This window comes from Polypterus senegalus, unplaced genomic scaffold (genome assembly GCF_016835505.1).
Source record: "Polypterus senegalus isolate Bchr_013 unplaced genomic scaffold, ASM1683550v1 scaffold_4633, whole genome shotgun sequence".
Lineage (NCBI taxonomy): Eukaryota > Metazoa > Chordata > Cladistia > Polypteriformes > Polypteridae > Polypterus > Polypterus senegalus.
In genome coordinates, this window is record NW_024377658.1 from 15,363 (window position 1) to 24,167 (window position 8,805).

The 8,805-nt window shown below is 40.7% G+C and overlaps 1 pseudogene; it reads left to right on the forward strand.

The window, feature by feature from the left end:
- Nucleotides 1–5,342: 5,342 nt before the first annotated feature.
- On the forward strand, nucleotides 5,343–6,061 carry LOC120519371 (annotated as a pseudogene).
- Nucleotides 6,062–8,805: the final 2,744 nt, after the last annotated feature.

Sequence of the window (8,805 nt, forward strand, 5' to 3'; positions counted from 1 at the left end):
TTTAACATATCTGAAATTCATTTTGAGATCTCTAAATGTTAATTTGGCTTGCCATAGTTTTCGCCATTTCTTCACTTTTCCCGACGCGCTTGGTCTCTGTGGTTCTGTGTATCTGGCCTGTGCCAATGCACTCGCTGACTTCAGAGCCGCCTATCTGGTTGGACTGAAATTGGTTTGAGTTTGAGGCCCTGACTTAGTTGGTCTTCTGTTGGCTCACTCAGTTCACATTTTGCTTCTGTTTGGGTGCCATTTAAGGAAGGAAATTAAGTAATTTAGAGGAAAAATGAAGAAATTCAGGGAACAAATCTTAAAAAGCAATTAAATTAAAATGAAAGTTATTTAGCAGTACAAATAGGGTACTCATTAAAAGAAGGATTAGAATGAAAACCTGCAGCCACGGTGGTCATCCAGGACTGGACTTGGTGACACCTGGTATAGACTAGGTAGATATCAGAATGTGTTTTATTTTAACATTATTGCCCAAAGTATTACTGAGCCCAAATAAATCTAAATGCCATTAAGTGCTTATATGTTTGATGTGCCAGCCTAAGAGCCTGCCCAGTACTCACACTGGCAAAGGTCCTGCCTACAGTTTGTTTGTCTTCTGTCAGTGAGCTGCTCAGCACCGCGCTCAAAAGGCTATGGAAAGGCTGGCAGGACAGGACCGTTTAGCTGAAATAAATGGTGTCCTTTTAAAGTTGCCTCAGGCCTACACTTTCATAGATAATAGCACTAAAACTAATAATAAAGCATATTGACCCCTAATCAAAATTCTCAACATTATCCACCTTAATAAAAGGAAAAAGTGTCTCTGTGTCTGTGTATCTGCGTGTCAATTCAGTTTGTATGTCTCTCTCATTCCAACAGATGGCACAACACAATTGTAGTAATAAAATTAATTGCATTTGTCACTCCAGCAAATGGTACATCACAAATACTAACACTGCTTTTACAAATCCAAACCAAATGGTGTGTAACAGAGACATCATGTTAAATTTGCCATTCCAACAGATGGCAAACATCAAACATTAACATGGCTTTTACAAATCCCATGCTAAATTGCATATAACAGAGACATACACGTTGTTATTTGTCATACCAACATTCTATACATTCTATTTCTACAAATGTTTGTAATGTGTCATCTGTTGGAATGCAAATATAATGAATTTTATTAATACATGAATTACATTCCAATAGGTGCTGCACTGCCAATGATAACACTGAGGTCCACGCTGATCACTTTTATATTTCATCCCAGCTTATTAAATGCCACATTCCTTTGATATTTCTATACTTTGTCTTTATTTCTTGAGTGACTAAAGCAAATATTACGCAACGGATGTTGGAAGTTGCTGCTTTTTGTTCAGGGTGTTATCAAAGCTGAGAGGTTGCACTTGAATAATAATAATAATCTTTATATTTTATATTGTTTTTCTGACTACTCAAAGTTCTTTTACACAGTGAGTGGGGAGCCACTTCAATCACCACTAATGTGCAGCATCAACCTGAAGATGTGACGGCAGCCATTTCTGTGCCAGTATGCTCACCACACATGAGCTATAAGATAGTGAAGTGGTGAGAGAAACAGTTTGCTAATGAGAGAGGGATGATTAGGGGACACAATGGCAAGGCCTTGGAGTGCAATTTAGCCAAGACATCTTCATGGAGGATACACAGGGATCTTTAATAACCACAGAGAGTCGGGACTTCAGTGTTAAGTCTCATCCAAAGGAAAGCACCATTTATACAGAACAGTGTCCTCATCACTGCACTGGGGCATTGGGATCCACATTCAGACCACCAGGTAAGCCCCCTATTTGCCTCACCAACACCTCTTCTAGCAGACACCCAAGCTTTTCCAAGATGGTCTCCAATCCAAGTACTGACCAGGCCTAAATATGCTTAGGTTGAGGTAGGTGACCTGATCTGAAGTGCATGTGGTGTGTCTGCTGGCTACAGAAGAGCAAGGGTGGAAAAAGTAAGACCCCTTGGTTTGGAACTGGTATGAAAACCAAATGTTATACAAGTCTACATGTGTCTCAGAGACATGTGTATATTTGTTAGTGTTGGTGACAGCGAGTCCCAGTGTGGGGCACTGAGAAGTGACAGGCTGGAGGGGTCACTCTTATGTACTTAAGTGGAATGAGTCTGAGGTGGGCTATTACAGCAGGGACTGGCATCAGGACATCACTTATACCCAATTGTGTGACTAGGTGTGTATGTGTTGATCGTAGGGTGCAGGAGTAGACGAGCCTGTTCAACAGACTTGATTAAGTCTCACAAATCCTGAGAAAATACGACATGAATAGCCAAGAAAATCTAAAACTGTGAAGGCGCCGAGAGCAGTAAGCACCTGCTGTGTGTTACGTGTCTGTCTGTGTGTCTGTCTGCCTGCCTGCCTGTCTGCCTTGTGTCCCGCCTGTTACTTCAATTTTAAGAAGTTTTCATATTTCTACAATCCTTGTGTTTATGAATGAACTGATGATTCTGTTTCTTAGACTGAGTGGTCTTCAGTTACTTTAAAAGAATCTAACAGGTGGGGTCTTTACTGAATAATCTGATAAATTACTGGCATGGACAAAGACAAAACAAAAATTCATTATTTGAGTGGATTAACATCAGTCAGTCAATTTTCTCACCAACAACATTAACACAATAAGCAGGAGACGAGAACTTATTATGGGATGGACAATTTGACTAATAAAGAGGACTAACATAGACTCTGATGTGGACTTCAGTATGTAATATGTGACGATGCCGCCCATCCACACTCTCTTCCCACATAGGAGTCTGTTGAACCAACGCCCAATAGTTATGACCGAGATGAGTGGACAAATCTCATTGAAATCTGGGGATGGTGGAAAGTGTTCTAGTGCTTTTACTGAAAACAATCAAAAGTAAAATCAAAAGTGTCCACATGTGCAGTGTTCTCAAAAAAAAAGGCACAAATAAATCCTTAAAACCAGTGAAAGGTGAGGATATAATCCATAATAAATAAACCCGCTAAAGCAGAGGTTACAAATACAGGGTCTCTCATTACACGGTCTCAGCCCACCTCCTTCTGTCTCCACGGCTCATCCATCACTCATGTTGCTGGCGGAGACTCTGCAGCACGAACTCCTTTCTGCCACCCCCATCTTGGCATTTGGCCTCCTCCACACTGCACAGCCAGACCATCTGAAGTCAGCACACCTTCTATCTTCCTTCGCCACACGGTCACCCCTTGGATACATTGGGAGGTCTTCCATCCTGCTTGCCCTCTCTAGAGCAGTGTTTCCCAAACTCAGTCCTGGGGACCCCTGTGGCTGCAGGTTTTGTTCCAACCAGATTCCTAATCAGTGACAACACCTGATAACACTGAGCTCATTTAATTAGCTGGTATTATTTTTCTTTATTCGACATTCAGAAAAGCATAGCAGCATGATTTTACATTTATAAGACACTTATAAATATTTCTGCTTTTGGTATAGATTTAAATGTTTAACTCTCTTTGTTGATTTAATTATATGTTGCCCTTTCTCTGTGCAGTTTTTCCCCTTCGTTGTATCATAATAATGACAATTTAAAACAAGCAGATCAGACACCCAGGCAAACAACACTTAATAATCAAAGGCTGCAACTACTTTAGCGTCAGACCCACTAATTAGTAAATAATGGATTAATTAAACAATTGGAACACCTTGAAAAGTAGAATGAAAATCAAGATGAAAATACTGATAAAAGAGAAAAATACATTATTCCTATAAAGCTGCTTGGTACATTTTAATATATATATATATTTTTTTAAGCAAACTTAGTTTTCTAATTTCTGTATTATTCCCTAAACACAGAACTTGGGAAATATCAGTTCACTTAATTAGCCCAGGAGTTCAATTAAAACAGAAGCTGGTTGGAACAAAACCTGCAGCGCATAGGCTCCCAGGACCGAAGTTTGGGAAACACTGCTCTAGACGATTATTCAGTGGGTGAACCGCAACACCTAGAGCGCCTCAGCCTGCACCCCTGACGGAACGCCAGGTCGCCTGCCCTTCACTTCTTTCAACCTCTGTCTTCTGATCTGTTCTTTGACACTGCATAGCCGCTCGTGCTCATGACACAAGCATTTAACTTTTGCAAATTTGTCGCATGCTTTTAGCTGTGTTACTATTTTCTTTCTGTTTTATATTCAGTATATATTGGCATAGCCGCCACTGCAGTCCTTGCTTTTCTTTCCCCAAGTAACCGATCGCCACACAATCAGCTCTGTAATAGAACTTAAGCCATCTGTAAGCTTAGCCGATTCTTCAAAACGCTTAAGGAACATTGAAATATCTTCGTAGTACATGTTTAATTATTCTATCCTTCACGACAGTCCCAGTGGAGAATATAGATTATTTAAATGAAGTTAAAGTTTTATCTGTATAATTTAATAAACATATTTTGCTGCATTTCACCTTAAAATGATATCGTCATCATATGTAAATACGCACTTTATAAAGTGGCTCAGGTTGTGCGATATTATAACTGTAGTGCAAGTTTACAGTGGGGTGATTGTACTTATAAGTACAAACCGTTCTACAAGGTGCAATTGATTGAGTGCATTTAAAGTTCTTGGGATGAAACTGTTTCTGAACCGCGAGGTCCGTATAGGAAAGGCTTTGAAACGTTTTGCGTGGCTGAGGCAGCGTGTCCTTGAAGCCGATACCGATAATTTCTTCCGATCAGCTGTTGCTGTGATTCACACTCAGACACAGTGATATAAATACTCTGAGTCATGCAGTGAGAGTAATATGGAAAAAGATGATCCGCTGTGGCAACCCTAACGGGAGCAGTTCAAAGAAGAAGAAGAAGGTGCAGTGAGAGTAACAACGCTAAAGCAGTTATGGTATTTGGAATACTATGGCTGTTCCTGACCATTATATTGTTACAAGTTAATTACAATCAGATGCTACACTAATAAACAATATACGGATAGTTTCAGTGTATTTATAAAGCCGCGGAAAATAAGGAGTAACCACACAGGAACAGTAGCACTGCTTTGACGCTGGGTGCCGCCAGTCTGCAAAACCGAAGCGGAGAACTTGCATAACAAGGTATGAGGTACTGTGGAAAAGTGCGTGACTTTACGCCAAGTGTAGGTTTTATACATCGCATTTGAACGTGAAAAGTTTTACGCAACATTTCTGTGCGTACTCACCGCTTATACATGAGGCACCTGATGTTCTCTCTGTGAGCTCTCAGCTTTCTCTTTAAATCTCCTCCTCCTCACTGAACACAAACAAACTTTCACTTTCATTTCTTCACAAGTCACTTCCTTGTTTGTCTGACTGATTCTCTGCCTGCCTCTCCTCAGACTGACAATGGCCAAAGCCCAGCTATGTGGATTACAGGACGAGTTCACCTGCTCGGTGTGTCTGGACACCCTGACTGACCCCTGCCACCATCACCTGTGGTCACAGTTTCTGTCTGAAGTGCCTCACGGACTGCTGGGATCAGAGCCACGTGTGCAGCTGTCCTCAGTGCAGACACACCTTCCACAAGGCCTGAGCTGAACAGAAACACTCTGATGAATGAAGTCGTCAAGAAATTAAAGAAGACGACACTCAGTTCTCCTCCATCTAAGAATTATGCTGTCCCTGGAGATGTGGAGTGTGACGCCTGTACTGGGAAGAAGTTCAGAGCAGTGAAGTCCTGTCTGACCTGCATGGCCTCCTACTGTCAGACTCACCGGCAGCCTCACTATGAAGGAGACGCCCTGAAGCACCACAAACTGGTTGATCCTGACAGAAATCTAAAGGAGAAACTCTGTGAGAAACATCAGAAAAGTCTGAGATATTCTGTAAAACTGATGAGACGTGTATCTGCATGATGTGTGTGGTGACTGGACATAATGGGCATACAATGGTCGAGCTGGAGACAGAAAGGGAAGAAAAGCAGGTGAGTGGAGTTTAGTATTTGATGATAACAAAATGAATGACAGGACTTTATGGATTTGTAATGTAGTGTGACAAAGAAATCCATTCATCCATCTTAAGACCCTCATTGTTGCCTACAGAGTAGTCAGTGGGTCATCACATGAGTATATGAGTATATGGAGACCCTGCTGAAGCTCCTTCTCTCCCACTTGGTCTGCCAGTGAACAGTGTCTGGTGATGTCACCTCTGCGTGTTATCAGATCTCAATCCCGACTCTTTTCCTGTGTAGTTCCCACTTGGTGGGACGAGCTGCCAACCTTCACCCGTATTGCTGACTCTCTCAAAGTATTTAAGAAGTAAATGAAGGCCCATCTGTGCTGTGAATATGTCAAACTGATAGAATACATTTTTTCCATTGACTTGTTGTTTAAGTTTAATTGATTTATTGATTATAAGCTATGATTATTTGTTAGTTGTCACATCTTCTCACTTACGACAGTTAACTTGTATTACCTGTCCTACTACACTTGCTGAGCAAACAGACCAAGGCCTAATGTTACTCGATTATGTTTACCGCTTTTGTAAGTCGCTTTGGATAAAAGCTTCTGCCAAGTAAATAAATGTAAAATGTAAATGTCATATTTATAGATATCCAAGGGTTGTGGAGCCTATCCTAGTGACACTGTGTGCAAGACATGAAACAGTCCAGGATGAGACACCCAAAGTTATTAATGGACAGTCGAGTGAGCCGAAAGTGCTCTCATTAAACTGAGTTGATGTTCTTTGTGCTCTGATCAGTTTCTCTTTGAGCATCTCAGGCAGTGAAGTTCAAACTACAACCTGCAGACCACACTGTCCATTGGCAGGGTGTGAGTGTCACGGGCTACTCGTAGAAATGTCTGACATTCTGACCCTCATGAGGTGTTTTAAGCAAGATGATGTTACTGTAAGTGACCATGTAATGTCATCATAAACATAATTTAATGCAAGGCTTAACACATCAATAGAGACACGTGCTTAGCGGGTTGTTTTGCTTGTCTTATTTGTCCATTATTAAAGAGTTTAAATTTAAATTTAAGTTGATCTCAAGGCCTTTTAAGAGACACATCATAGTCACATGTCCATCTATGTTGTTCTCCAGTGTTAAGTGTAAGATATTTAACAATACATTCAGCTAAAAATATTTAATATACTATTCCTGTGTAGATTTTCTTATTTTAATGAAATAACTAATCATGCACTTCATTATTGATTAGAGATAATGTTATTTATTGCAACAATAAGGACATTATGAATGTCAAACCCCTGAGTGATAATCCCTCCTAATGTATGATTATGACAAAGACTCTGAGCTTTCACAAAACTCTAACAAGTCCAGCAGGAGTGTAAAGAATTTGCTAGAAGTGTAAGTCTGACCATCACAGTCAGTTTTAAAATCCCCCATCACTACCACACAACCACAATGTACAGTAAGTTCAGGTAAAGACACTTAACTTCAGTCCACCATTTGGTGCTTCTTCAAATAAAGGAATACTGTAGTGTCACATTGGCTCTGCCAGGTCTCAGTAAGTGACACAAATGTGGCCGAGTCCTCACTTTAATATTAAAGAGCTCAGTTCACAGGTGAACACGTGTTTAGAAACCAACATCATAAACAACAATGAAGTCTGTGAAGTGGCCTGATATTTTTCAGATTAATATGAATCAGGTCACTAATATCAACATCTAATTTTTTATCTATTTAAATCTCCACTGTTTGTCTATCAGTTGATTTGGATTCTTGAACATAAATCAGTTCCTCAGATTCCTCAGACAAACATCCACTTATAGGACAGACTCACATCACTTGGTCAGAAGCTCATCATTTTCTTAAGCTGCCACTGCCTGCCCCTCTTTATTGACTCGTAACTTCAGCTCAGATGTCAGGTCACTTCACCAGGACTCTCCTTGACAGTTTTGGTGTCATCTGATCAGTCTGATCAACCACAGCAAAATGACACACAGTGATGTCTCAGTATGTCACTCTTTATCACTTTGTGATTGAAGAAAGAGACAAAACTCAACCCCTTACAAACTTGATGGACAACACTTAGCAGCAATTAGCAGTAAAAGGTTGGATTTCTGTGCATCCAAGTCACCTACAGAAGCAAGTCCACTCCTTCCTTTATAACCCTTTGGAGGCACTAGAACTCTGATCTCTGGCCACTGTCTGCCTGGATTAGCTTCTGCCCTGTAGTAAGACCCTTATTGTGGCCATCACAAAGGCTAAATGATCTCATCTGCTCCAAAACGTAACATAGTGTCAGACTGTAAGAAATGAAGACCACCTGTAGCAGTTTTGGATGTGGGTGGCCCATTCAGTCCTGTCTTCTAAAGGAAATCAAAGTGCATAAGTAAGAGAGACCCCACATACAACATCTCTAGTGAATTGCTGAATGAGGAAATCAAGTGATCTCAGTTTACACAGCAGTTGTACATTTGTTTCCAGCAAAGGAAAACCAGTAGGAGTGAAACCTCAAAACTGTAAACTGCAGTGCAGCCCACAGCCACAAAGAGACAAGGCAGAGAGAGAGAGAAAAGAATATGTTAGAAGAAAGACAAAGCAAACTGAATGTTCTTCCACGTGTGACAGAGGAAGCTTCCATGGATACAACAATCTGGACAAAGCATCATCTCCATCTGAGTGACCATAAACCAAGTCAGGAGTTCACCTGCTCAGAGTCTGAAAACCTCTGCCTGTAGCTTGGTAGTTAAAATAAAGCCAGTGGATGAATTGTGAGAGTTGACATCACCATAACTTTGTGAAGGAGAAGGCTTTAGCTGTTGTGAGGGTCTCTTCATAAATTCAATAAGAAAACTAACGTGGGTTGAATCAGTTCAGAGCAGCGCCTCTCACACACACACACAC